Here is a 23,828-nt window from a genome sequence, read left to right as displayed (position 1 = left end):
TTTTCTTAAAGAGGCAGTTAAAAAATTACAGTATTTTTAATTGTTATTTAATGTTTTATTTATTTTTGAGAGGGAGAGAGAGAGAGACAGAGCGTGAGGGGGGAGGGGCAGGGAGAGGGAGACACAGAATTTGAAGCAGGCTCTAGGCTCCAAGTTGCCATCACAGAGCACGACACGGGGCTCGAACCCACAAACCACAAGATCGTGACCAGAGCCGAAGTCAGATGCTCAACCAACTGAGCCACCTGGGTGCCCCTCAGTAAGTTGTTTTTTTAAATTGAGATCTGGGAGGTTGAGCTCCTGAGCTTTCACTAAACTATTCCTACCATAATATCTTTGGTAGCTTCTAATCAATAGATCAGAAGTCAATGTTGGAATTCTGCCATTTTCTGAGAGTATCTATCCCAATAATATACCCAGAAACTGAAGAAAGAATCATGGCAAGAGTTTAGAGCTCTGGTGGAATGCATCAGTGAGTGTTATGTGCACTGTACCACTCTAGGTACTTTAAGTAGAAGAGTTTTAAGACAGGATATTAGGTGCTTACAAAATCACTGTAAAGATTGGAGAGGCAGGTGTCCAAAGGCCACCACCAGAACTACTGAGTTCAAGAACACACCACTAGAACTGTAACCACTAACCCTGGAGTATTTTCCATTATACAAATGAATTAGAACCCTAACTTATCATCTATTTTGATCACTGTGAGTCTCTTACATATAAAAAACTTGCAGAAACTTTTGAGAGTTGTATCATTTTGAACACCATGCCAGCTCTATTGTTATTATGGTCAGCATGCCCACCTTGACTTTGACAGTTAAGTGCCACTACTTGCCCTCTTCCATCTTAGCATGCCAATTTGAAATCAGGAGTGCTTTTCAAACGCAGAATATTATCTTCTTACCCCAGCATATGAAGAGCCACCAAAGTGCTTTTTAAGAAGTGGGATTTTGCATACACCTATACAATTCTCAAGCCCCTGGTATGGGAAATGTTTTCTGGTCATTTCTTCCTCCCCCTAGAAAAAGGAAACAGGGAATAGGTGAACAATTCACAGGAGATAATCTACCCAATATCTATATCCCCATAAAACTTCTGGATTTCTTCCCCTTTAATAAGAAATTTCTAGTATCACAGGTTCATTTAGAATGGGCTACTGTTGAGCACAGCTCATGAGATAATTTAGCAAATAATTTAGACAACTTCCAACTGTTTGAGCTAGAACATTAAATCCAGAATCTCCAATAACTGCATCCCTAGTGATAAATTCTATCTGATCTATAATTGTGTTCTTCCTTCCTTAGTCTGGTACTCTCAGAATCCATTTCCACACATATTGTCCATATTTTACCAACATAAATTAGCAGTCTTTCAATTCCTCTGATGGGTGTGTTTTCTCTTCTTAGATTTGCTTTAAAATGGATCTTGTGAGGCATACAGAGATCTCAATCTGCTTACAGATCTGGTGATTTTGAGGAGCAATGGAGTGGAGTATGGAAAGAACTGACTTGCCTTGTAAAACCATTCCATGTGAGATCATTGAGGACTCCTCAGGTTAAACAGGAACAGCATCATCAGATAGGAAGGATTCTTTTGGCTACAGACAAAAAAAAAAAATCCTGTATGAAACTGGCCTAAAGAGTCAGAACACTTATTACATAACACAAGAAGAATTCTAGACAGAAGGTGACATTCAGGAGCCTCAGTGTATTACCTTTGTCCTTAGGTGAGCAGTCCTCATGGTTATTAAGGTGGCCACCAGATCACAATGTTTATGTTCAGTAGAAGAGAGACCATCCATCTCAGAGTCATGGATTATAAGTCCTCCCATTCAGAGTGATTTGCATTCTCTGCATCAATAATGGTCACCATGGAAATGGCATGTACAAAATAGCATTCAATATTGGATTTCTGAACTGGTCATTAGGATAGAGGAAAGGAATTAACATGATGGCTCAATCTAATTAGTGTGCCTCTGTATAAAAGGGATAGGTTGAATACCTGAATAAAATTGAGGTTTTTATTAGAGAAAAGGACGGAGAAAGGTCCATATGATGTAACATCTATTGATATGGTACAACAACTATGGAAAATGAAAAATGTTCACTCAGTAGTCAGAGAAGAATAAATTTAATACAGTATTTAAAGCTTAATGCTCAATCTTAGAAAAGGCATTTTTTTCCTCTATATTTATTCTCCATATATAGCTTTGCTTTGGCATAATGTGGCTTCTGCTTTCTAGGGGAAATTCTATGCCTTTGATATCATTTTCTAGTTATACCTAATTATATATATGCCTACTAAGTTACTACCTCTTATTTACCTAGATAAAAAATGATGCGGGGCGCCTGGGTGGCGCAGTCGGTTAAGCCTCCGACTTCAGCCAGGTCACGATCTCGCGGTCCGTGAGTTCGAGCCCCGCATCAGGCTCTGGGCTGATGGCTCAGAGCCTGGAGCCTGTTTCCGATTCTGTGTCTCCCTCTCTCTCTGCGCCTCCCCCATTCATGCTCTGTCTCTCTCTGTCCCAAAAATAAATAAACGTTGAAAAAAAAAATTTAAAAAAAAAATGTTGATGCAATTTCAGTTACAAAGTTGTTTAAAGAAAATAAGCGGTGGTAGGGAGGAGTAATATGTGCATTTCTCTAAGTATTCCTCTTGATATACTTACACTTTCTAAAACAAGCTGACATTTTTCAAATGTGGTAGATTAAAAATGGTCACAAAATTGTTTACAGCTCCTTTCATCAAGAGGTGGCGTCTATGTTCTACTCCTTAAATCTGGGCTGGGCTTGTGTATTAGTCTTCTGAGGCTGTCATAACAAAATGCCATAGACTGGATGGCTTATCCAATAGGAAAGTATTTTCTCATAGTTGTGGAGGCTGGAAGTCCAAGGTCAAAGTATTGGCAGGATTGGTATCAGGTGAGACCACTCTCCATGGCTTGTAGAAGGCCACCTCCTCGCTGAGGCCTTTTCTCTGTGCATGCATATCCCTGGTGTTGCTTCCTCTTCTTAGAAGGGCACTTAGTCCTATTGGATGAAGGGCCCACCCTTATCACCTTATTTATTCTTAACTACTTTCTTAAAGTCTGTACATCTCCAAATACAGTCACATTGCGGGTTAGGGCTTCAAGATAAGAGTTTCAGAGGAACACAACCCAGTCTATTACACCTTGCTACTTGCATTAACCAACAGAATGCTGCAGAAGTGAAGAAGTGATGTCTATGACTTCTAACAAGTCCCCAAGAAGCCTTTGCAGCTTCAGCTCTTGCCTTCTTTGGAATCTCAACAATACGTGAGGAAGCCTGAGCTCGCCTGCTAGAGAAGCCATGTGGAGAACTAAGGCACCCTAATTATTAACCCCAGCTAAATGCCCACTGATTGCAATTGCAAGTAAGCCTACTTGACACCACGGGGGGCAGAGATGAGTCATCCGGACCGCACCTTGAACAAATTGCTGACCCAAGAATGGTTTTCTAATAAATGGTGTTATATTAAGCCACTAATTTTGAGGTAGTTTTTATGCAGTAATAGATACACCAAGCTTTTTATAATTTTCATTGCTTCTTCATGGCCTATCCTTTCACTGTCAGTTTAGTGAGATTTGAGAAAGAAGCAGACCAAAAAGTGTATTGTTTAGCCATGCTTAACTAGAAATTAAATGCTATAGATAAAAGAAGTGTTTTTGAAAGAGGATTAACTTAAAAACTTAGTCCTATTTTATATGTAGCTAATGAATAACATATAGAGTTGACAAGGTGGTAATATAAATAATGGGAGCTGATAACATAATTCCATGTATCCCTATAAAATATGAGGTGATAGCTCTGAGCAGGGAATGGAAAAATGTCATTCCACTTCTATTTACTGCAAATAACTAATGTCCCCTGTTCCATGCTACCTCCTAATTTATGCCCTGTGGTTGGTAAGTAGGTAGGCTAGAGGAAGAGTGGGGAAATGAAGGTAAGGATAAGGAGGTGAAGTTTCCATTAACAAACAAAATAAAACCCTTAAGCAATTAAATAAAATTAAAAACACATGTATATAATTTTATCTTGTCATATTCTAATGACCCACGTATCATTGGATAGTATATGTATATTGCTTATGAATAAAAATGTACATATACTGGGAGGAAATGCTCATGATATTTTGACTTACAAGTGTAAATGGTCAAAAAATGCGGAGGATGGGCTAGGAAGCATGGTTGCCCTTTTAAGAAACAAATGTAGATGACAAGTTTACTGGTCATGTAATATAAACAAACACCCAGGCCTACAAGATGTCATGTAACTGCCATGTCAAAGGCCCTGGGACTACATCAAGGCTTATGTATCCATAGTAAATACTTCTTTGGCCTGCTCTGTGCTATGACATTGTAATAAGATTTTGAAAGAATCAGAGATGGAATTAGGAGTTTTCTTGCCAGATCTAAAGTTTCTCCAATTCTCCTGGGGTTGCCCTTTTGGGTCAGAACTGATGTAGTGGTCTAAAAGCCTAAAAGTTATTGTAGGGTTATTCTATGGGTTCATACCTATTCTAACATGCTACCAAAATATCCCTGGAGCTATCATACCTCCTGGCTCATCTTCTGAGTAGCCTAATCAGACTCAGTGGTGTGGACTTTGTTCTGGGCACCTTGCCTCAAGCCTACATGGCCTCAAACTCAGATTCCAGGAACTGTGAGTTCAATACATGGGAGGATTTTCTTCCACCAATTAGTTGCCTACCAGCTTCCCCTGCAGATGGCTTCTTATTCTTCTGGCTATTTCCATCTTTATTTCATTTATTTTTTTTCCCAAATGATTTTATTCATAGTATTCTGGTTTTTAAGTAACTACTACATCCATTTCCATGCTTTTCCTTTACTTCTCATTTCCCTCTTAGCCTTCTTCCACCACTGCATCTGCTTTCTTTCCTTTCATTTTCTCCCCATTCATTTATTCCATGCTGTCATAGCTGCTTTCCTTTGTTCAGTTCAGAACATCAGCCAGAAGCTTCCTGTTGCTAAGTAACAACATCACCAACACACACTCTTTTCCACTCTTGGCTCATTTCTTCTGCTGCTTTTGTTAAGCCCATGGGTCAAATAGTCTCTAAAAGAAAATGAAGGGTGCTCTGTCTTTTCTTCATACCAAAGAGATGCACACCATCCTGCACAGTGCCCCTCTTATTACATTTTGACTTCTTGTTTTATCTGTTAATTTTCCCCAAGCTGTGAGATAACACAAAAAAACACGAAACATCCTTTCCAGCTTGGACAATTTATAGATGGGCAGCAGGGATATAATTTCTGCTAAAGGAACAATGAAGGAGAAAATGCTTAAAGTTTAGTTACAAGGCATGGCACGGCTTCATGGAGGGTTTTTGCTTAGACCTCTGAATCAAATCCAGGTTTTAAGAGGTTTCCATGAGGGATCAAAGGAGCTAGCAAGTCCTTCGTACAGACCTTGACCTTGTTGAGTTTTGTGGAAGCTACTAGTGGCATGGTGAGTGTGGATTGCACCAAATAAAGGATAAAAACAATACAAGAACCCATTATGCAGTTTTCCAAATCCCTCTCCTTTTGCAGACATCAATCTGATATGATACTTGTACCAAAGGCATAATTGGAGTTGTGTCAGCCCTTCTACAACATGCTCTGAAGAGATTCCAAGTCTTCTGCCACATTTTAATAGTTTAATGGCAATGGTGACTCCATGTGTCTAAACACTAGGATACAGTATCAGAGATACCAGGACCTTGAAAAAAAAAATCTTTTCACCCTTGCAATGCCATAAATAATTTCCCTCCTTGGTGTGAATTCTTTCTCTCTCCTTGGGCATTTATGTAATGCCTGGAGGCCTTCCCTGACAACTCGGTCCCACACTGTTGCTCTCAGCTCTTTGCCCACGGTCAACACCGAGCTATTTGGGGGATGCTGGAGGCTGCTTTGTTGTTAGCACCACAGCCTTTCTCTTGCTGTGTCCCTGCTCCTCAGGCACTGCTCTCTGTGAGGGAAGGACTCAGATCCTGCATGTCATGTATACTTGATAAACTGCCTTAAATTTAGTAATAATAGAACACAGATGCTTTGACAAGGCAGTTGTTTTTAGTTTCATTTTCTAAGAGGAGAAGGAACAGTAGTTTGTATTTAAGTCCAAGTTTATCAGCAGTCAAAGTACCAGAAATGAAGTAGATGTGTTTCTGTCATTAACTAGGTCTGCAGACCGAGCATTGCAGTAGAGAACATTTTCAAGAGCTTTATTTGTCAGGACCTGTTGATACCCTGGAAGTGGGATCCCTGTGAGACTAAAATCCACTCCAAGGCATTCTAGGAATGCCTGACCAGAACTAGAACTGGCAAGTTACTACAGTTTTCCTTCTAGAAGTGAGCCCCTTGAGATGATGCTATGTTTTCTGAGAGGTTCAGAAAACTTTTATATGATTTAAGTTTTTATCTTCAAGTAATAACAAATGATGAGACATGTATTTGAACTTCCTGGAATTTTTGTTTTATGTGCTGTTTGCTTTAAACAACCAATAATTACACGCAATTTTCACTGCTCTTCAATATTTACTCCTCTCTTTTAAGTCTTTTCTCCAACTTGAAGTATCAGTCAACACCACCTACATCATAATAATTTCTTTTCTTCACATCTCTATGTATTTAATTCCTTTATCCCCTTCCAACCCACCTCATCGAGGTGGTTTTGAGTCTCACAGCCCCTGCTGTCATTGTAAATGGTGGCGCTTTCCCCCATAAACAGACTTACTCCTCACCTGGAACATCTACATGGTGATATATCCAGCGTCCTGAAGGCCTCTCTCTCTCTCTCTCTCTCTCTCTCTTTTTTTTTTTTTTTTTTTTGACCCCTCTATTCATTCAGCCCCATACAACCTCAGCCACACCCTCAACCCACCACCCTGGACTGCTTCACCTCAGAAACCCTTAGGGAAGAATTTCTCTCTCCAACCACAATACCCTCCACTTCCAGCTCTCAGTTAGCTGGTCTTCACACAGGCCATCAGGACTATTCCAGGCCTTCACATCAGCCTTGTCCTATCTGCCCCTATTATCTCCTCCTCTCTTCACTCCTTCCCTACCCAGCAGAGATCCCATGGTCCCTCACTTTAACCACTCCCTCTCGTGTCTCAGCTCCCTTGCTCCTCATTAGCCTGGCAAATCCCCAAGCCTGAATGACTTCATCTTTATGTTTCCCTGTGTGCGCCCACGCTACTGCAGTCCCCTGGAGAATAATACCATGCAGCCACGCGTGCTAGGCCAGCTCCACGTCATTAAGCACTAGTCCCTCAAAGGGGCCCAGAAACCTTCATTATATCCCTCCTCATCTATTTGTTATAAAGCATCATTCATTCACTCATTTACTCATTCCTTAAATATTTATTGAGTGCCCACTCTAGCAGTAGGCTGGGTCCTGAGAGGTAACTGTGAGCAAAGCAGGCAAGCTCTCACCCGCTGAGAGCTGAGGATCTAGCCTAGAAGACTGAAACTAAAACTAGATCAGAGAAGTGAGTTATTTGGAGGCTGATGTCTGAGAAGAAGGTGAGTGGATGAAGTATTTACTATGGCAAGTGGAAGAGAAGGTGACTAGGGAAACACAGGAGGGTTGCTGGACAGCTGTGAGGGACTGCGGCCTAATGACACGGAGTTGGAGAGTACCCATGGCCTAGTCGTGTTATTTCTCCAGGACACCTCGATAATGTGGGGTGGGGTGCACACAGGGAGACATACAGGTGAACTCACTCGAGGCTGGGATCTACCAGACTGATGAGAGGAAAGGGAGTTGAGATACCAGAGAGAAACCCTATGGACAAGATAATATTTCAGATTAAAAACTACAAATGGATTTGTAGTGTCTTCTCTTCTTTTCTTTTCTTTCTTTTTTTTTTGTTGTTGTTGTTGTTGTTGTTGTTGAGGGGAGGGGCAGAGGGAGTGAGAGAATCTAAAGCAGGCTCCACACCCAGTGAAGAGCCCAGTGCCATGAGATCATGATCTGAGCTGAAATCAAGAGACGGATGCTTAGGCGACTGAGCCACCCAGGCACACCCCAAGATAATTATTTCTTTTGTAAACAGATACTAAATGTATAACTACTATCATATAACTGTCCAGAAAATTACTCAACAATTAAAGGGCATCCTTAGACTCCAAAAAGTTGTCATCTCCTTGAATATTGTTCTGAGAGATACAGAAAACATTGATTTTTGCTAATTACTAGTTATTTTCTCTTTTCATTCTGAACATTACACAAATACCAAACAACGAAACAATTCTCACTGAAAAAAAAAAATCAAACGTTATAGAAGTACTCAGAATAAAAGTGAACTCTCAAAGCATCCCTTTTCCCCTTTCTCTCTCCCTGTCCCTGCACAGAAGCCTGTTAAGAGCTTGCTGTTATGTCCATACAGTGCTCATTTCGAAGGGTTTACATACAAAAAGATGTTTGCAGGCATACGCATACACACTTACGTTGTGGAAACTACATAGTTAAGTCATCTTTTCGAGAGGGCAAAATGCAAACATTAGAAAGGCGTGTCTTCCTTTAAATAGGAATAAAACTTTACAGCCTATGAAGCAAATCACTCGGAGCTAAACTTAAGCTACTTTCAATAAACTGATAAGAAAGCTAAATGATAGAGAACATTAACGATCCAGGGAACAAAACACAGAATTTACTTGCCAACTCATTATATTGAGATGATGATCTCAAGTAACACCGAATTTTGTGATACACTTTTATCACAAACTAAATCTAAGTTAGGAAACACAACAGAGAGGATCTGAAAAGATAGGGACGCTATTAAATGTTTTCACTACAAACACAGAATTTACCCATCTGAACTGTAAACTATCTTTAGCTATCAATATCAGAGTTTGTGAAACATGTGTCAAATAATACAGAAAGTCGTCACATAAAGAAACATAAGATTAATAATTAATCGTGCCTCTTGCTAGTCACTGCACAACTAATTGATCCCTCAAGGAACTGACTCACTGAGTTTTCTACCTATGTTTCTTTCTCTGCCACCTCGAATTGGTCATATATTTCCCACATTATAAAAACTCAGTGAGGGGCGCCTGGGTGGCTCAGTCAGTTGAGCGTCCCACTAAGGCTCAGGTCATGATCTCATGGCTTGTGGGTTTGAGCCTCACGTGGGGCTCTGTGCTGACAGCTCAGAGCCTGGAGCCTGCTTCAGATTCTGTGTCTCCCTCTCTCTCTGCCCCTCCCCCACTGTGCTCTGTCTCTTTCTCTCTCTCAGAAATAAATAAACATTAAAAAAAAACAAAAAACAGAAAAACAAACCTCAGTGCATCTTTTGGAATGTGACCTAGCTTTTACAATAGTAGCTATCTGCTTGTTGCAGCGTGAGTCAAAAAACAGTTTCTCATTGTTTCTAAGATTAAGGACAAACAGTTTCTTCCACTTGTGCATTTCTAAATATACAATGTAGGGTAGTACTATGCAATTCCTCTTCTACAACTTGCTTTTTTCATTTAACAATAGGCTGAAATCCTTTATGTAGTACATGATTTACCTCATTTTTTAAAATGCTTCTTCTTGTTCCATAATAAGAAAACACCATATATCAAACTACCTTCTTTTCTTAAAACTTCAGCTTTTGTTACTACAATGCTCTTATGTTTGTAGATAGGATGCTTATGCATATATTATGCAGATGGGATGTAATAGGATACTTACATGTATATTTTTGTTTATATATCTAAATATTTCTGTATGATACATACCTGCAATTGGAATTTTTAGGTAAAGAGGGCTTTATACTTGTTTTTATACATATTGATTTAAATGCAAACTTTTATGTGGCAAAATAGGCAAAATATATAAAAAGTTAATTCACAGAACAGCAAATCTAAATCACCAACAAACACTCAAACTGATGAATAGCCAGGAAAATAAAAATTATACTATTAAACTAGCAAACATTTAGAAGACCAATAAAACCTACTACTGGTGGAAATATGGGAGAAAATGCTTTAACTTTTTTGGAAAGCAATCTAGCAACATATATTAAAATGGGGCTCCTGGGTGACTCAGTCAATTAAGCATCCTTGATTTCCGCACAGGTCATGATTTCCTGGTTGTGGGATTGAGCCCTGTGTCGGGCTCCGCATTGAGTGCCGAGTGCTGAGCGTGAAGCTTGCTTAATATTCTCTCTCTTCCTCTCTCTCTGCTCCTCCCCCACTCATGCTCTCTCTCAAAATAAATAAATAAACATTAAAAAAATAAAACTAAAGTAAAATTAAAAATATAGAGAGACTTCAACCAACAAACTCAGTTTTGGAATCCAATTCCATAAAAACAAAAAAGTCCATAAAGTCAGAATGTATAAACAAAGATGTTTTGCGCAGCACTCATTTCTTTCTACAAATATCTGTTAAGTGCTGATTACGTTGCCATCACTTCAGAAATGAACAAGGCACAGGCCCTTCCTTGTACGTACTCACAGCCTATGGGGAAGACAGAGAAGTTCACAAGCAATTGGAGTTCATGCAAGAGGTGCTAAGGAAGCAATCCAGACCTGGGATGGAAGGCTGCAAAAAACTCACTGAAAAGCACACTTTGCATGACCTTTTATGATACAGCATGGTTCTAAGACCTTGGATTAAGTTGTGTGGTCCAGGACAGCCGAACAGAGTAGAGATAACTGGACATGGGGAAAACACAATCCATAAACTTGCTATAAAACAAAACTGTGTTAATAAAAGTCACAGGTAATCTATTTTATTTTTTCAATGGCATTGGAGACAGAATATGAGGTGCAAAATGAAAAACAGATTTAGTTTTGGGGACTAAAATCCAGAGTATGTCCTTAAATGGTAACCAAAATTTCTATTTTATTCATAATGCCTAGTGTACTCTTAAAAGGTATTTGTGGGGGCACCTGGGTGGCTCAGTCGGTTAAGCGTCCGACTTTGGCTCAGGTCATGATATCACGGTTCCTGAGTTTGGCCCCGGTGTCATGCTCTGTGCTGATAGCTCACAGTCTGGAGTCTCCTTTGGATTCTGTGTCTCCCTCTCTCTGTCCATCCCCCACTCATGCTCTGTTTTTCTCTCTCTCTCTCTCTCTCAAAAGTAAATAAACGTTAAAAAAAATTAAAAAGAAAGGTATTTGTGGAACCAATAAAGTAAGACATAGGAAGAGCATATAAAAAGGTTTAGCTCAGATAAGACTTTCTCTTGAATAGACTTTTCCTCCCTCCCTCCCCCTCCCCTCCTTCCCTCCCTTCCTTCCTTCCACCCTTCTATTCTTCTCCCCCACCATTTTTCAAAAAAAGGAAAGACTCCAGTCCAGTTGGGATTCTAATCCTGTTAACCTCACTTTGACCCTGTTATTTCACCACTTAACAACGAGGCAAAATCATCAGCTCTTACATCATGAACTTTAAATGCCAAAATAGTGCTGAGCAATTTTTAAAACACAAATGTTTATGTTAAAAAAAAAAAAGAATGCCTAACATTAAAAACAAACAAATGAAACAGTTCGTTAGAAACTGGTAATCTATGACAACTGGGATTAGGTAGATAATGGATTTCAGGAAGGGACTATTAGCCTGTGGAGAAACAAAAGCAGCACATCTAGGAAAAAGGTACATTTTCTCCTTAACTATTGTCATTAAAGGAAAAGACATTAGTGGGGGTTCTCTTATGGAAAGGCTGGGACTCTGCAGATTAATGAAAATGTTCCCAGTATCTAAGTGCTGCCTGGCATTGCTCCCACATCAACAGCAAAACAACTGCATAGCAACCTACATTTGCCCATTTCCTCACCCATTACTGTTTGTCCAGAGAAAACAACCCTACTACTCCCTGTCTGCCTTGTGAATTTTGTCAAACAGGAGTTGAGTCTGTATGCCAAGTTGAGGAGCGACACATGCTGGCATTTCCCAGCACATGCTGTTCACCACGTGGGTTCCTGGAGCTGCCTCTTGGCTCAGAGGAGCTCCCTTCCCCTCCCCCACTTCCTCTCGCAAAGACAACATGCAATAATGATTATCAAGTGTGTGTATGTGTGCTCCCAACTGGCCAAGCGCCCTTTAGACCCAGTGACCTGTTTTACGAATATTAGAAAAGCATTTCCAACTTGTTTTTTGCATTCTCTGGAATACACAGAGTTCACCCTACTAGCAGAATAGCAGTCACTTCTCAAACAAAGAAAACCCCCTCTAAATGCTGCTTTGCAAGAACTATTTGCCATCTGTTTATTTCCTCATGGCAGCACTGTGCATAGGGGACTCTAGCAATGGCACCAACGTACAAATCCAGACTGAAATACTTTTCCTCTTTCCAGAGGGTGTTTCCTTGAACTTTCCCATCTGCCTCTGAGTAAGATGTAGAAAATATTATTTATAAAATAAGACTAGTAAATGACTCACGGTGAATAAAAATAAATCAGGGTGCCGTTTGTCATCTTTAAGAGAAAAAGAAAAAGTAAAATGCTCCACAATTGGAGAAATAACTCACTTTTTCAAATCCCCTCAAGGAACGTCTTCAAAAGATAGGCAGGAAGAGGGTTTGTGAGGGTTAAGTTAAACTCAAGAAAACTCCAGAGGCAAGAGCAAGACCCAGCCCCTCATGCATATTCATAAAAGGCAACCTAAACTGAAACCACAAGGGTGACAGTGTTTCCTGCATGCACTTTGCCTCCCACACTGCCAGGAAACAGTATAAGATGAAGAACCCAGTGCCCGGCTTTGTAACATGGTTCATCAGAATGAGGATTGTTCTTCACAGACTTAACCCACACATTGACTGGATTTTCTCCATCGGCCTTACGACAGCTCAAGAAGTACCCATCTGTTAGGATCCATTTTAGAGCCATCCTTGTGCAAGTGTGAATTTCAAGACTCTGGCTAATAATAAGCAAAAAGGAATATGGCTATTTATTTTCAATAGAGCTTTGGGCATTTATTATTAATAGAAATAGGTTAGTGTAACACACACAGGAAGAATATTATAGTCTACACACTGCTTTTCTTCTAAACAGACTTTGCACAACAAAATACCCAGAGTTAGTTTGACCTGTCAGCTAACATAAACCAAGGACCTTGTTGTTCCAAGGAATTTAGGGAGGCCCGTAGTGAATTTTTCATTCATCCACTCAACAAATAGCCACTGAGTGTTACTATATGTTGAGTACTGTTCTAGGCATATGGAAAACTGCAGTGGACAAAATAGGTAAACAGCCCTCCATCCTGAAGACTATGACAGCCTATTGTCATGTTCTTCTAGGGGAAAACAACACCTTATTGCATCACAGAAGGTCCTGGACCGTTCTGTTAAATGTCTTTCAAGTGCCCTCGATGACTCTGTGAATGAAGAAGCTCCTGTGTGTGTTCATGTGTGCTGTATGAAAGAGAGAAAAAGAAAGAGAGAGGGGGATGGGGGGACAGAGGGAAGGAAGGAGGGAAGGTAGGAGAGAGGAAAAGACAGCAGCATTCAAATACGGAGAATGACCTGAGAGAGATTATTTTGAAAGTGATTAAAAAAAAGATTTACCTTTATGATCTGGTAAAAACACAAAAGACACCAGTGCTAGAAAACACTAAACAAACACAAAAGAACACTAGCCCAAATGGGAAAAACTTACGGTGTTCTATGTTAGGGAGACAAAAAACATCAAGATGTAAACACTCTCTGATCTAATCTACAGTTTTGACAGAAGACCCAAAATCTTCATAAGGATGTTTTGAACTAGATAAGCAGGTTCTTTTTTTTTTTTTTTCTTTTACGTTTATTTACTTTGAGGTAGGGAGAAAAAGAAACGCAAGAGCAAGAGAGAGAGAGAGCGTGTGCGCGGGAGGGGCAGAGAGAGAGAGAGAGAGAGAGAGAGAGAGAGAGAGAATGTCAAGCAGGCTCTGCTTTGTTAGCACAGAGCCCGATGCGGGTCTCGGACTCATAAACTGTGAGATCGTGACCTAAGCTGAAATCAAGGGTCAGACATTTAACCTACTGAGGCACCCAGGTGCCCCTAGATTAGCTGGTTCTAAAGAAGAAAATCTGGGGCTGAGACTAGAATGCAATGAGAGAGGGACTAATCCTATCAGATACTGAAATAGAGAGCTTCAATAACTAAGAGTGTGATACTAACTGTAAGCACACAGACGAAACAATGGAACTGAATTAATGCCCAGAAATAGTTCCAAATGTATATGGGACTGTAATATCTAATCAAAATGACACATTCCCCATAGGTCTGCTTGCCTCACCACCATCAACCATGCTACATTATCCTTTGTCTCTTTCTCACTAAGAGGCTCAGTGCTAACCAGAGGCCCGTGACACAGAACAGCGAGGAAGCAGGAAAGAGTGCTGGGCCTAGATGGCAATAAAGCAAAGCATCAATCCTACTTTACTTGTAGCTTGGGGTGACGAACCCACAGCTCAACTGCGCTGAGCTTTGGTTTCATTGTCTATAACTTGAGAATAATAAAAGCCATCTCAAAGAATTACTTCGAGGGTAAAATAAATTGATAATATATGAATGTACTTAACGAATTCAGTACCTAAAAAATAAACATATCCTAGCTAAATAGCTTAATAGGCCTCTTAATCTCAGATTGATTAATAGCTTGTGCAGAGAAAAATGCTCTTTAAAAATCTCAAATCCTCCTTTGTCACCCAACATTTAAATAAGATTTGGAAAAAAGAGAGAATGTTTTTTTTTTTTTAATTTTTTTTTCAACGTTTATTTTTTTGGGGACAGAGAGAAACAGAGCATGAACAGGGGAGGGGCAGAGAGAGAGGGAGACACAGAATCGGAAACAGGCTCCAGGCTCTGAGCCATCAGCCCAGAGCCTGACGCGGGGCTCGAACTCACGGACCGCGAGATCGTGACCTGGCTGAAGTCGGATGCTTAACCGACTGCGCCACCCAGGCACCCCGAGAGAATGGTTTTAAAACTCAGCTTTTAGGACCAATGATTTCTTTACAGAGAAAACTCTTTACAAAGGAAATCAAGGTATTCAGTGGATTAAGTCTAGCAAGAGAAGTTTGGTCACATAGCCCAAGGAAGGACTTTTTGACTTCAACATTTTGAAGGAGAAGGTGGAATTTTTTAAAGATGATCTTGGACTGAGATGGGACTAATAGGTCTTTTGGCGGTGGGGGGGAGGGGGGGGTTGGTGCCCAAGGCTTGAGTGGCATCAAAAATGGAAATTGACTCTTGCATGAAAGAAGCTGGAGGAAATTATGGAGAGGGTAGAAATACAAGCACAACTGCATGTAAAATTTTAACTTCTACCTTTAGTTGTCTTGTACAATTCAGTGCCTAAGGGATAAAAGGATGTTAAAGCAAGTTGTGGGAAGAAAACCATGGAAACCACATACACCCTGGGAAAACATCAGGACAGAGGACAATCTTGAACAGTGTTGGAACACAAGTGGCATCACCTGGTGGGAGTGCCAGGCCAAATCTTCTGCAGATATCTCAGAGGCAGAGGGTCTTTGAGGGAAGGGACAGTAACGGGTTTGTAGCCGCAGTAAAGGCATACAAGACGATGAGGTGAGTAAAAAATTGATAGAATACTTGCTGAATGACCCTGCCTTAATTTTGTCAGGCAAGTGATCAAAAGTGTGCTTGCTGTTGGCAAGGGTGGCTTCCATGAAGAAGGAACTCAAGGTGGGGAGGAAAAAGCTACTCCCATTGTCTAGATACAAAGTTTCGATTCAGTCTGGCTTGTTTTTGGGAGAATGGACACAGTATATGGCTTATGGCTTATGGCTTTGAGAAGCCCTGTAGAGCAAGGAATCAGGAAATTGGTGATTTTCTGGACAAGATCATAGAAGGGAAAGGTTTGACAAGATTAGGAACATAGGAGGCTGGTAGAATGGAGAAATTCACAGTAACAGAAAACTTGAGATCTGATAAAGGTGTGTAAGGAGAACAGGGACAGAAAATAAGCCTGATTCCGTCTGTATTTACCTGTGGCCAACATATGACCCAAACTCTATTAGAAGCAGAATCAAAACTTTAAATATAATAAATTCAAAATTCTTATCAAAAGAATACCATGCTTTTTTTTCATAATGAGGCTAATTTTTTCCCACTTATAATATGCATAAGAAATATTTATGGGGGCACCTGGGTGGCTCAGTTGGTTAAACATCTGACTCTTGATTTTGGCTCAGGTCATGATCTCACAGTTCATGAGTTTGAGTCCGGCATTGGGCTCTGTGCTGACAGGGCAGAGCCTGCTTGGGATTCTCTCTTTCTCCCTCTCGCTCTCTGCTCCTCCCCCACTTGTTCTCTCTCTCTCTCTCTCAAAATAAATAAATACTTTAAAACCCATAAAAAATATTTATGAAGTTCATGCTTATCACTGACCTATATCTTATTTAAGGAAAATATATCTATTACAGGCACAAATTAAAAAATCTTTCCTCCTACATCTTTGATAGAGAAAATAGCAAAGGAGCACATTTTTGGCAATCTTGCTGAGGGAGGAAATATTTCATGCAACATCATCACCTCCACCATATGTTTTGTGCTAAAGTTTACCAGGTGCTAAATTAATGCATTTCCTATAGGTCATCATTTTGGCCCTTTCCTGGATACAGGTCACTGAACAGGTGAGACGTTTCTAGGTCACTGAGTAGACTCCATGACAAACATCAGTGTCGGGGCCACAGTTGGCTGTGATGGAAATACAGGGTGTATACAATTGTATATGTCACAATGTCACATAAAAAAAACCTGACATCATTATTTTATCATTCACTCCTGTTTTTTTTTATAAGTGGATTATTCTCCCAACTCACCAAATTTGGTTTTAAAAAGTCCTCAAGTATTTTCCCCCCTTAAGACATGTCTTCAATGGGTTTTCAAAGAATTTTGAGAATTTTCAAAATAATCTATTACATTTTCAATAGTTTTTAACAGAGCTTTTATTTTCCTAATGAGAACACCTACATGATAAATAGTCAATGGGGCTCCTGAATGGCTCAGTGGGTTAAACATCTAACTTAGACTCAGGTCATGATCCTGAGTGCAACTAAAGTTGGCTCCTGAGTGCAAGCCCCGAGTCAGATTCTCTGCTGTCAGCACAGAGCCTTCTCCTTTGGGTTCTCTGTCCCCCCTTTCTCTCTGCCCCTTGCCTGCTTGTGCTTTTTGTCTCTCTCAAAATAAATAAGCTTAAAAAAATTTTTTTAAATAAATATTCAATAGTCATGAAGATCTTTCTCAACCTAAAGTTTCAGGGATTGATGGAAAATATGTCATTTTTGGTGACCCTCTGGAGTATCTGTGGAAATGAAATCAATTCCAAAAGACAGCCTTGCATCTTTTGAGCACCAACAGAAAAGTATAGCTTCCCAAGGAGATTGCATGCAAGAGTCAACGCTATATGGGTCTGATGTGCTTTTAAAAACATTAGCCATACCTTGTGGTACATAAAAGCACAGGCTTTAGAGTCAAGTAGACCTGGGTCTGAATCCTGATCTATAATCAGCAGGCTACTTAGCCTCTCCAAGACTCAGTTTAAATATCTCTGAAATGGATATAATAATACTCATCTTAAGATGTTGTTAGGTGAGGAAAATGAAGTAATGTGTGTAAAGAGCTAGCATAGTGCCTGACATATAGCGAGTGAGTACTCAAAAATGGTAGGTAATAACAATAATTATTATAGTAGTAACCACAACAACAACAACAACAACAACAACAACAACAACAATTGCCTTACCGTATAGAGTATAATCACCACACTGGTAAGAAGGAGCTGTGGAATTGGTAATAAGCTCATACCTGGCTAGTCTGATCTGGAATGGGATTTCTAATTCTCCTAACAGAAACAACATCAGCAAGGCATTAAGGAATCAAAATACCATCTGGGTAGGAAAGCCTCTTCAATGGATACCTCGAGCAGGTATCTGTGATTTTTGTTAGAAGACCCTGACAGCTAAATTAGGCTATCTTCCTTCTGTCAGGGTCCTGGAACATTCTTCTATAGAATAGACATTGTCTTATTTTAAGAACCTCCAGGGAAACAGATTCTGTAATTTCCCTTAACCTATTTCAGTGTTTAGTAACTGTCCCTCTTAGTAAATCTTCAGAGCTAATCTAAATCTTTTGTGTTCTAGTTTTATGCCAGCCATCCTACATTTAATTCAGATTTTATTGATACTTGTATCGGTAGGAAACCAAATTACAGCTAGAAAGATACAGACACATGTTAACATGAGCTTTCGGTATGAGCATATACTCTTGATAATCGATCGTGGTGAGTTAACATGCAGGAAAGAGTAGCATTGCTAATGTAATCAGAAACACATTAGCAGTGTTTGCTTAAAGGTGCAGCCCAAGTTCATCCTTGACAACTGTCACACACTGACTTGTGTGACATGAGTCAGAAATGAGCAACATTTTAAAAACCAGCAGACTGAAAGGAACTGTCCTCCAAGTGGTTTCTCCGTGTGGTTTCTCCAAGCAGCCTCCCAAGGCATTGACTCATTCTCTTTGGAAGGTGTCACTGCCTGTTCACCTTCTGGGAGGTCTCAACCTTCTGCACAGTGTCTAGGATCAATCAAACAGCAATAAGAACAATAAAGCCCGGGCGCCTGGGCAGCTCAGTCAACTTAAGCGTCTAACTCTTAGTTTCGGCTCAGGTCATGATCTCACATTTCGCGAGTTCAAGCCCCGCATCGGGCTCCGCAGCTGGCAGTGCGGAGCCTGCTTAGGATTTTTGGTCTCCCTCTCTCTCTGCCTCTCCCTTGCTCATGCTGTCTCTGTCTCTTTCAAAGTAAATCAATAAACTTTAAAACAAACAAACCCCAACAAATCCCTGAAGCCATCATCAAGGTGTGAGTGACTTTTTTTTTTAAATTATTTTTTTAATGTTTATTTTTGAGAGAGAGAGAGAGAGAGAGAGCTAGCAGGGGAGAATCAGAGAGAGAGAGAGGGAGACACAGAATCCGAAGCAGGCTCCAGGCTCTGAGCTGTCAGCACAGAACCCAACATGGGGCTCAAACTCACAAACTGAGATCGTGACCTGAGCCAAAGTCAGACACTTAACTGACTGATCCACCCGGGCGCCCCATGAGTGACTTTTCTTTATCATTTCGTGTCAGACAAGTGCCAGTCCAAAGGCCACTGTTTTGTTCAGTGAATTAGAAAAGCAGTGCTAAAAAGGGACTCAAGTGGATGAGAGCATGTGCCCAGACCCTTCAGGGCAGAGCCAGACTAGCTACCAAAGACCCCACGACTTTGCGTTTAGACCAGGTCAGAGTTCCTGAAGAGTGTTTTTTGAAACATGGTCCCTTAGGTACTCTCCCCTCCTCACCTCCCTTCACCTCCCCCCACAAAAGAAAAACCAGTACAAATTTTTCAGAAAAGATGGAGTATACAGATGGATTAACCATGAGCTAAGAAGGCATTAGCTTTATTTGTATGGGTAACATCCAAAGCTGTGCACCTAATTTCTACTCATGATTTTGTGTGGTGTGGACCACACTTCCCTGGACTGCTCTGAAACCAACTTCCTCTTCTGTATAACAAGATTAATAATATTTTGCCCTCACTTAGTGCTACTTTTCTTGAAAGGGACACCAAAGAGAGCTCTAGGACTCACAAATCTGGATCCCACCCCTGACTTCATGCCAAATTCCTCTTTGGGAGATTCATACTGCTTGTTTGTTTATTCAACTAAGTCCTGAAGGAAAGCCTTCTGCTTACTTTTGTGTGATCTAATGTTTCTTCCTAATGATGGAACACAGTGACACTCTCTCTCACCCAGTGTGTAGCCTGTCACATGGGAAGGAGACAACAGGTGAGTGAATTCATGGAGACCTCATGTCATGCCCTCTCTGGAGGTCCGCATGTCCCCAATCTCTAGACATTCCCTTCTTAAGGACATTTCAATGGGCAGGTGAGCAGGATTCCAGAGTCCCCATCCAGTTCCCAGACATCCACTGGAGTGGCTGTCTTTTCCAGAGGTTTCATGTCAGACCCAGTGCTACCCTCAGTTAGAATCTTTCAGTTCCCAGGCAGGTGTGGCTGCTTGAGGACATAAGGAGAAAAAAGAAGTGGGAAAAATGCTAGAAAGAACAATAGTGACTAGTAAACTGTCATTATAGTGACACCAAGGAAACAAAAATTGGATGTGAATATAGTACTTAAAGAGGTGTTTGTAAATTTTTGTATAGGAGTGAAGTGACAATCATGCTTTCCTTTCTTTGTAAGCATTCTGTGTTTAGGGGGAAGGAGGAGACCTTAAGTTCTACTTTAATCTTGGGAAGAGAGGGCTGCCTTCACCTATTCATCATGCCTTTCCCAGAACCCTGATTAGGGGAGAAAGACATGTTCTTGGGCTCCCCAGTCTCTCCAAATGTAACCTACACACTGTATTCCCAAAGATCCACTTGTCCCAACCTCAGAGGAGGGACCTGGTGGGGGATGGAGACATGGAGGTCTGAGGCATAAATGGCTGACCCAATTTCCATGTATGATAGGCATGGGCCCTTGAAAAGTTTGTGGTTTTTTTTTTTAAAGTTTATTTATTTATTTTGAAAGAGAGAGTTGGGGGAGCATAGAGAGAGGGAGACAGAACCCCGAGCAGGCTCCACACTCAGGTTGATTTCACAAAGCGTGAGATCGTGACCTGAACTGAAACGAAGAGTCAGATGTTCAACCAACTGAGCCACCCAGGCGTCCTGAAAAGTTCATTCTTGAAGGGTAGAAGTCCTTGTGGTGGAAAGAGGTCCTTGTAGGTGACCTCCTATAAGGAGGTCAGAGGATGGCTAGAGTCACAGCCTGCCACCTACCGCTCCTGCATAATTTCTAGCACCCCTCTAAGACCCAGTTTCCTCCTACATGTAACAGAATTAATGGGACCTGGTCTGCGTCTAACAGTGCTTAATAGCAGTTGCACCTGAGCTGGTGGTGAACTGATCATCTGGGTCGACGTTGAATGTCCAGCAAGCATTAAACAGAAACCCCCTAGGTGCTGCATGGCCTACTGCCCATCACCCAGACCAGGTCCCCTGTCATTTTCACTTCCTCCTGCTCCGATTTCACTGCACAGGTGCAGGTGACACAGCTGGAGGTGACAACAGCTAAATGCCACCAAGGCCAGCTGGCCAGCGGTGGTGCACATGCTCTCGCCACAAGCACCTGCACGGGCATGAAAACTGAGGTTTGGTGCTACAGCCTTAGGAAGAGGGGATACTAATCACAGGGTGGTTTGGGTTCCAGTTTTTGAGGTTTCTGGGTTTTGTTCTTTCACCCAGGAAGGCATGTGAGTGCAGGCTTAACTTCCTGGCTGATTTCTTTTGAGTCTACCCTTTTTCTGTTCTTATCTAACTGGACTAACGTTCTTAATTTCATTTCACTTTCTCTTTTTCCTTTGAACTCCCATCTCTCCCTCTTCTGTTTTTTTTTTTTTAATTTATTTATTTTGAGAGAGGGTGAGAGCTGGAGCGTGCATGCGAGTGGGTGTGGGGCAGAGAGAGAGGAGGAGAGAGAGAATCCCAAGCAGGCTTTGCAACGTCAACACAGAGCAGGACGTGGGTCTTGAACTCATGACCCATGAGATCATGACCTGAGCCAAAGTTGGATGCTTAACCTACTGAGCCACCCAGGTGCCCCTCTCCGTCTTCTGTTCTGATCTCCTTTCTCCACATTCCCATCCTTTTGGCTTCCTTAATCCCCTAAAGTCCTTTTGCACAGTTTCTGCACAGACAAGCAGATTCACTTTTCTCAGTAGTGATTAGGGGCGACTCCTCTGCAGGGAAAGCCTCTCCATGCAAACATCTGCAGCTGCCTCGTGAGCCCCTAGATTTTTAGATGGTTTTACTGTGAACATGTATCTTACACCATAAGCCAGCACATGCGCGCAGATATGACTGAAACAATCTTTATCCTAGAACACGTTGGGCACCCTGATAATCTTCATTTTTCTCTTCCTTCTTTCTTTCCTTCCATCCATCTTTTCTTCCTCCCATCCCTCCTCCATCCCTCTTGCCTTCTCTCTTCCTCCCTCTTTTTCCTTCTCTCTTCTTCTCTATTGCTGTTCTTCAACCTCTAAACTGATCTCAGGACTCATTACTATCATTAACGGAGGACTGAAACTTGTACTTTGAAAACTATTGATTTAGAAGCACTATCCACTGGCCCTGGGGGGAAAAGACCCTTGCCTTCATTTTCCTTCAACACATACTGTGTCTGTGTATAATGAGAAACCCACTCCTCCTCAAACATGAAATTTCAATTCCCCTGGGGTGAACTGAGAGACAAGGACAGAAGGAACAACAAGTCTTTAGAGAATATTGTGGAGGCATCTTGGGGTTCAGGAAATGGTGATAATTGTCCTGATGCTTTCCCTGGCTTCTCTCTTCACAATGCCCAGCGTTTCCTGTCCCCCTCCCTCCTCTCCCCAAAAAAGTTTTGACAAAGGATCTTGTGGTAAGCAAATTAATGCCCCTTCCCAAAATGTCCATATCCTAGTCCCTGAAACCTGTGAATGTGTTGGTTATGTTATGTGGCAAGGGTAAATTAAGCTTGCAGAGGGAATCAAGGTTGCTAATCAACAGGTCTTGTAATGGGGAGAATGTCCTGGACCAGTTGGTTAGGACAAATGCAATCACAAATATCCTTACAAGTAAAAGAGGGAGGCAGGAGGGCAGAGTCAGAGTCAGAGTCAGAGTCAGAGAGATTCAATGTAAGCAAGGCTCATAGAGACTTCCGGTCTCTAGTTTTGCATGCAAGGAACTCAGAAGTTGCCACTCCATCCTAACAACACAACAAAAAGCTGAAGAGACTGGGAAATCAACATCTCTTTATAGATCCAAAAGAGAATGGAAGACACAGGGCAAGCCACTGCCCACAAGGTTAGAGAGACAGGCCTGTGTGCCTGCATCAGAGCTTCCCTGAGCAGGGATACAAGACAGGAGACACGGTGGGAACCCGTGCCAGGGTAAAACAACCTGCCCAAAGCAGCGTGAGACTTACCTCCAGGAGCTCTACCAGGCTCCCTCAATAAATATGGGAGAAACATCCTCTCATGCTTCTGGCCAGGGGAGAGGGAAAGGAACCATTTTGAAATACACCAGAGCACTCTGTTCTTAACAAGGCCTGCCCTCAGGGGAAACTAGTTAACTAGAGCCTAACCAGCTGGGGTATTCTCAGAGCTTAACTGACCTGGGAAAGGAAATGCCCAATTCCAGCCCACTTTAGCCATCCGTTCCCACCTATGGGGCAGGGGAAGACAAAAACTGAGACACATTTGTGAGCTCACAGTCCAGAGGCACACACAGGCTCACCAGAGGACTGAGAACTGATCACGGGAGTGTGGAATGCTTCCCCATCCTGACCACCACATTACTGAAGGTCTATTTACAGTAGTTCCTTTCACCCAGTACATGATGAACAGCTACAAAATGACAAGGCATACCAAAAGACCAAAAACACAGTTTGAAGAGACAGCTCAAGCATCAAAGCCAGAAATGGCAAGGATACTGGAATTATTGTATTCAGAATCTAAAACAATTTTGATTAATATGCTAATATGGTCAAAGTAGACAACATGCAAGAAAGACTCCATTAGCCATTGTTAGCTTAGAAGATGCGAGAGAGCCACAAGCCAATGAATGCAGGCAGTCTCTAGAAACTGGAAAAAGCAAGAAAACATATTCCTCCCTCCATGCTCCAGAAAGAAAAACAATCCTGCCAGCACCTTGATTTTAGCCCAGTGAGACCCATTTCAGACTTCTGACCTCTAGGACTATAAGATAATGTGTGCTGTTTTCAGCCACTAAGTTTGGAATGATTTGTTACAGCAGCAATTGGAAACTAATACAGATGTATTCTCT

General features: G+C 41.4%; 1 long non-coding RNA gene across 1 annotated transcript in view; it reads right to left on the bottom strand.

Moving 5' to 3' along the window:
- Positions 1–1,511: 1,511 nt before the first annotated feature.
- Positions 1,512–23,828, bottom strand: part of LOC128315537 (uncharacterized) — a 65,285-nt gene continuing 42,968 nt past the window's right edge. The window contains exon 3 of the long non-coding RNA XR_008298374.1: positions 1,512–1,597. This is a non-coding gene — a long non-coding RNA (uncharacterized LOC128315537). The remainder of the gene's footprint in view (positions 1,598–23,828) is intronic.

This window comes from Acinonyx jubatus, chromosome B2, assembly GCF_027475565.1.
Source record: "Acinonyx jubatus isolate Ajub_Pintada_27869175 chromosome B2, VMU_Ajub_asm_v1.0, whole genome shotgun sequence".
Taxonomy (NCBI): domain Eukaryota; kingdom Metazoa; phylum Chordata; class Mammalia; order Carnivora; family Felidae; genus Acinonyx; species Acinonyx jubatus.
This window is presented reverse-complemented; position numbering and strand designations above follow the sequence as displayed.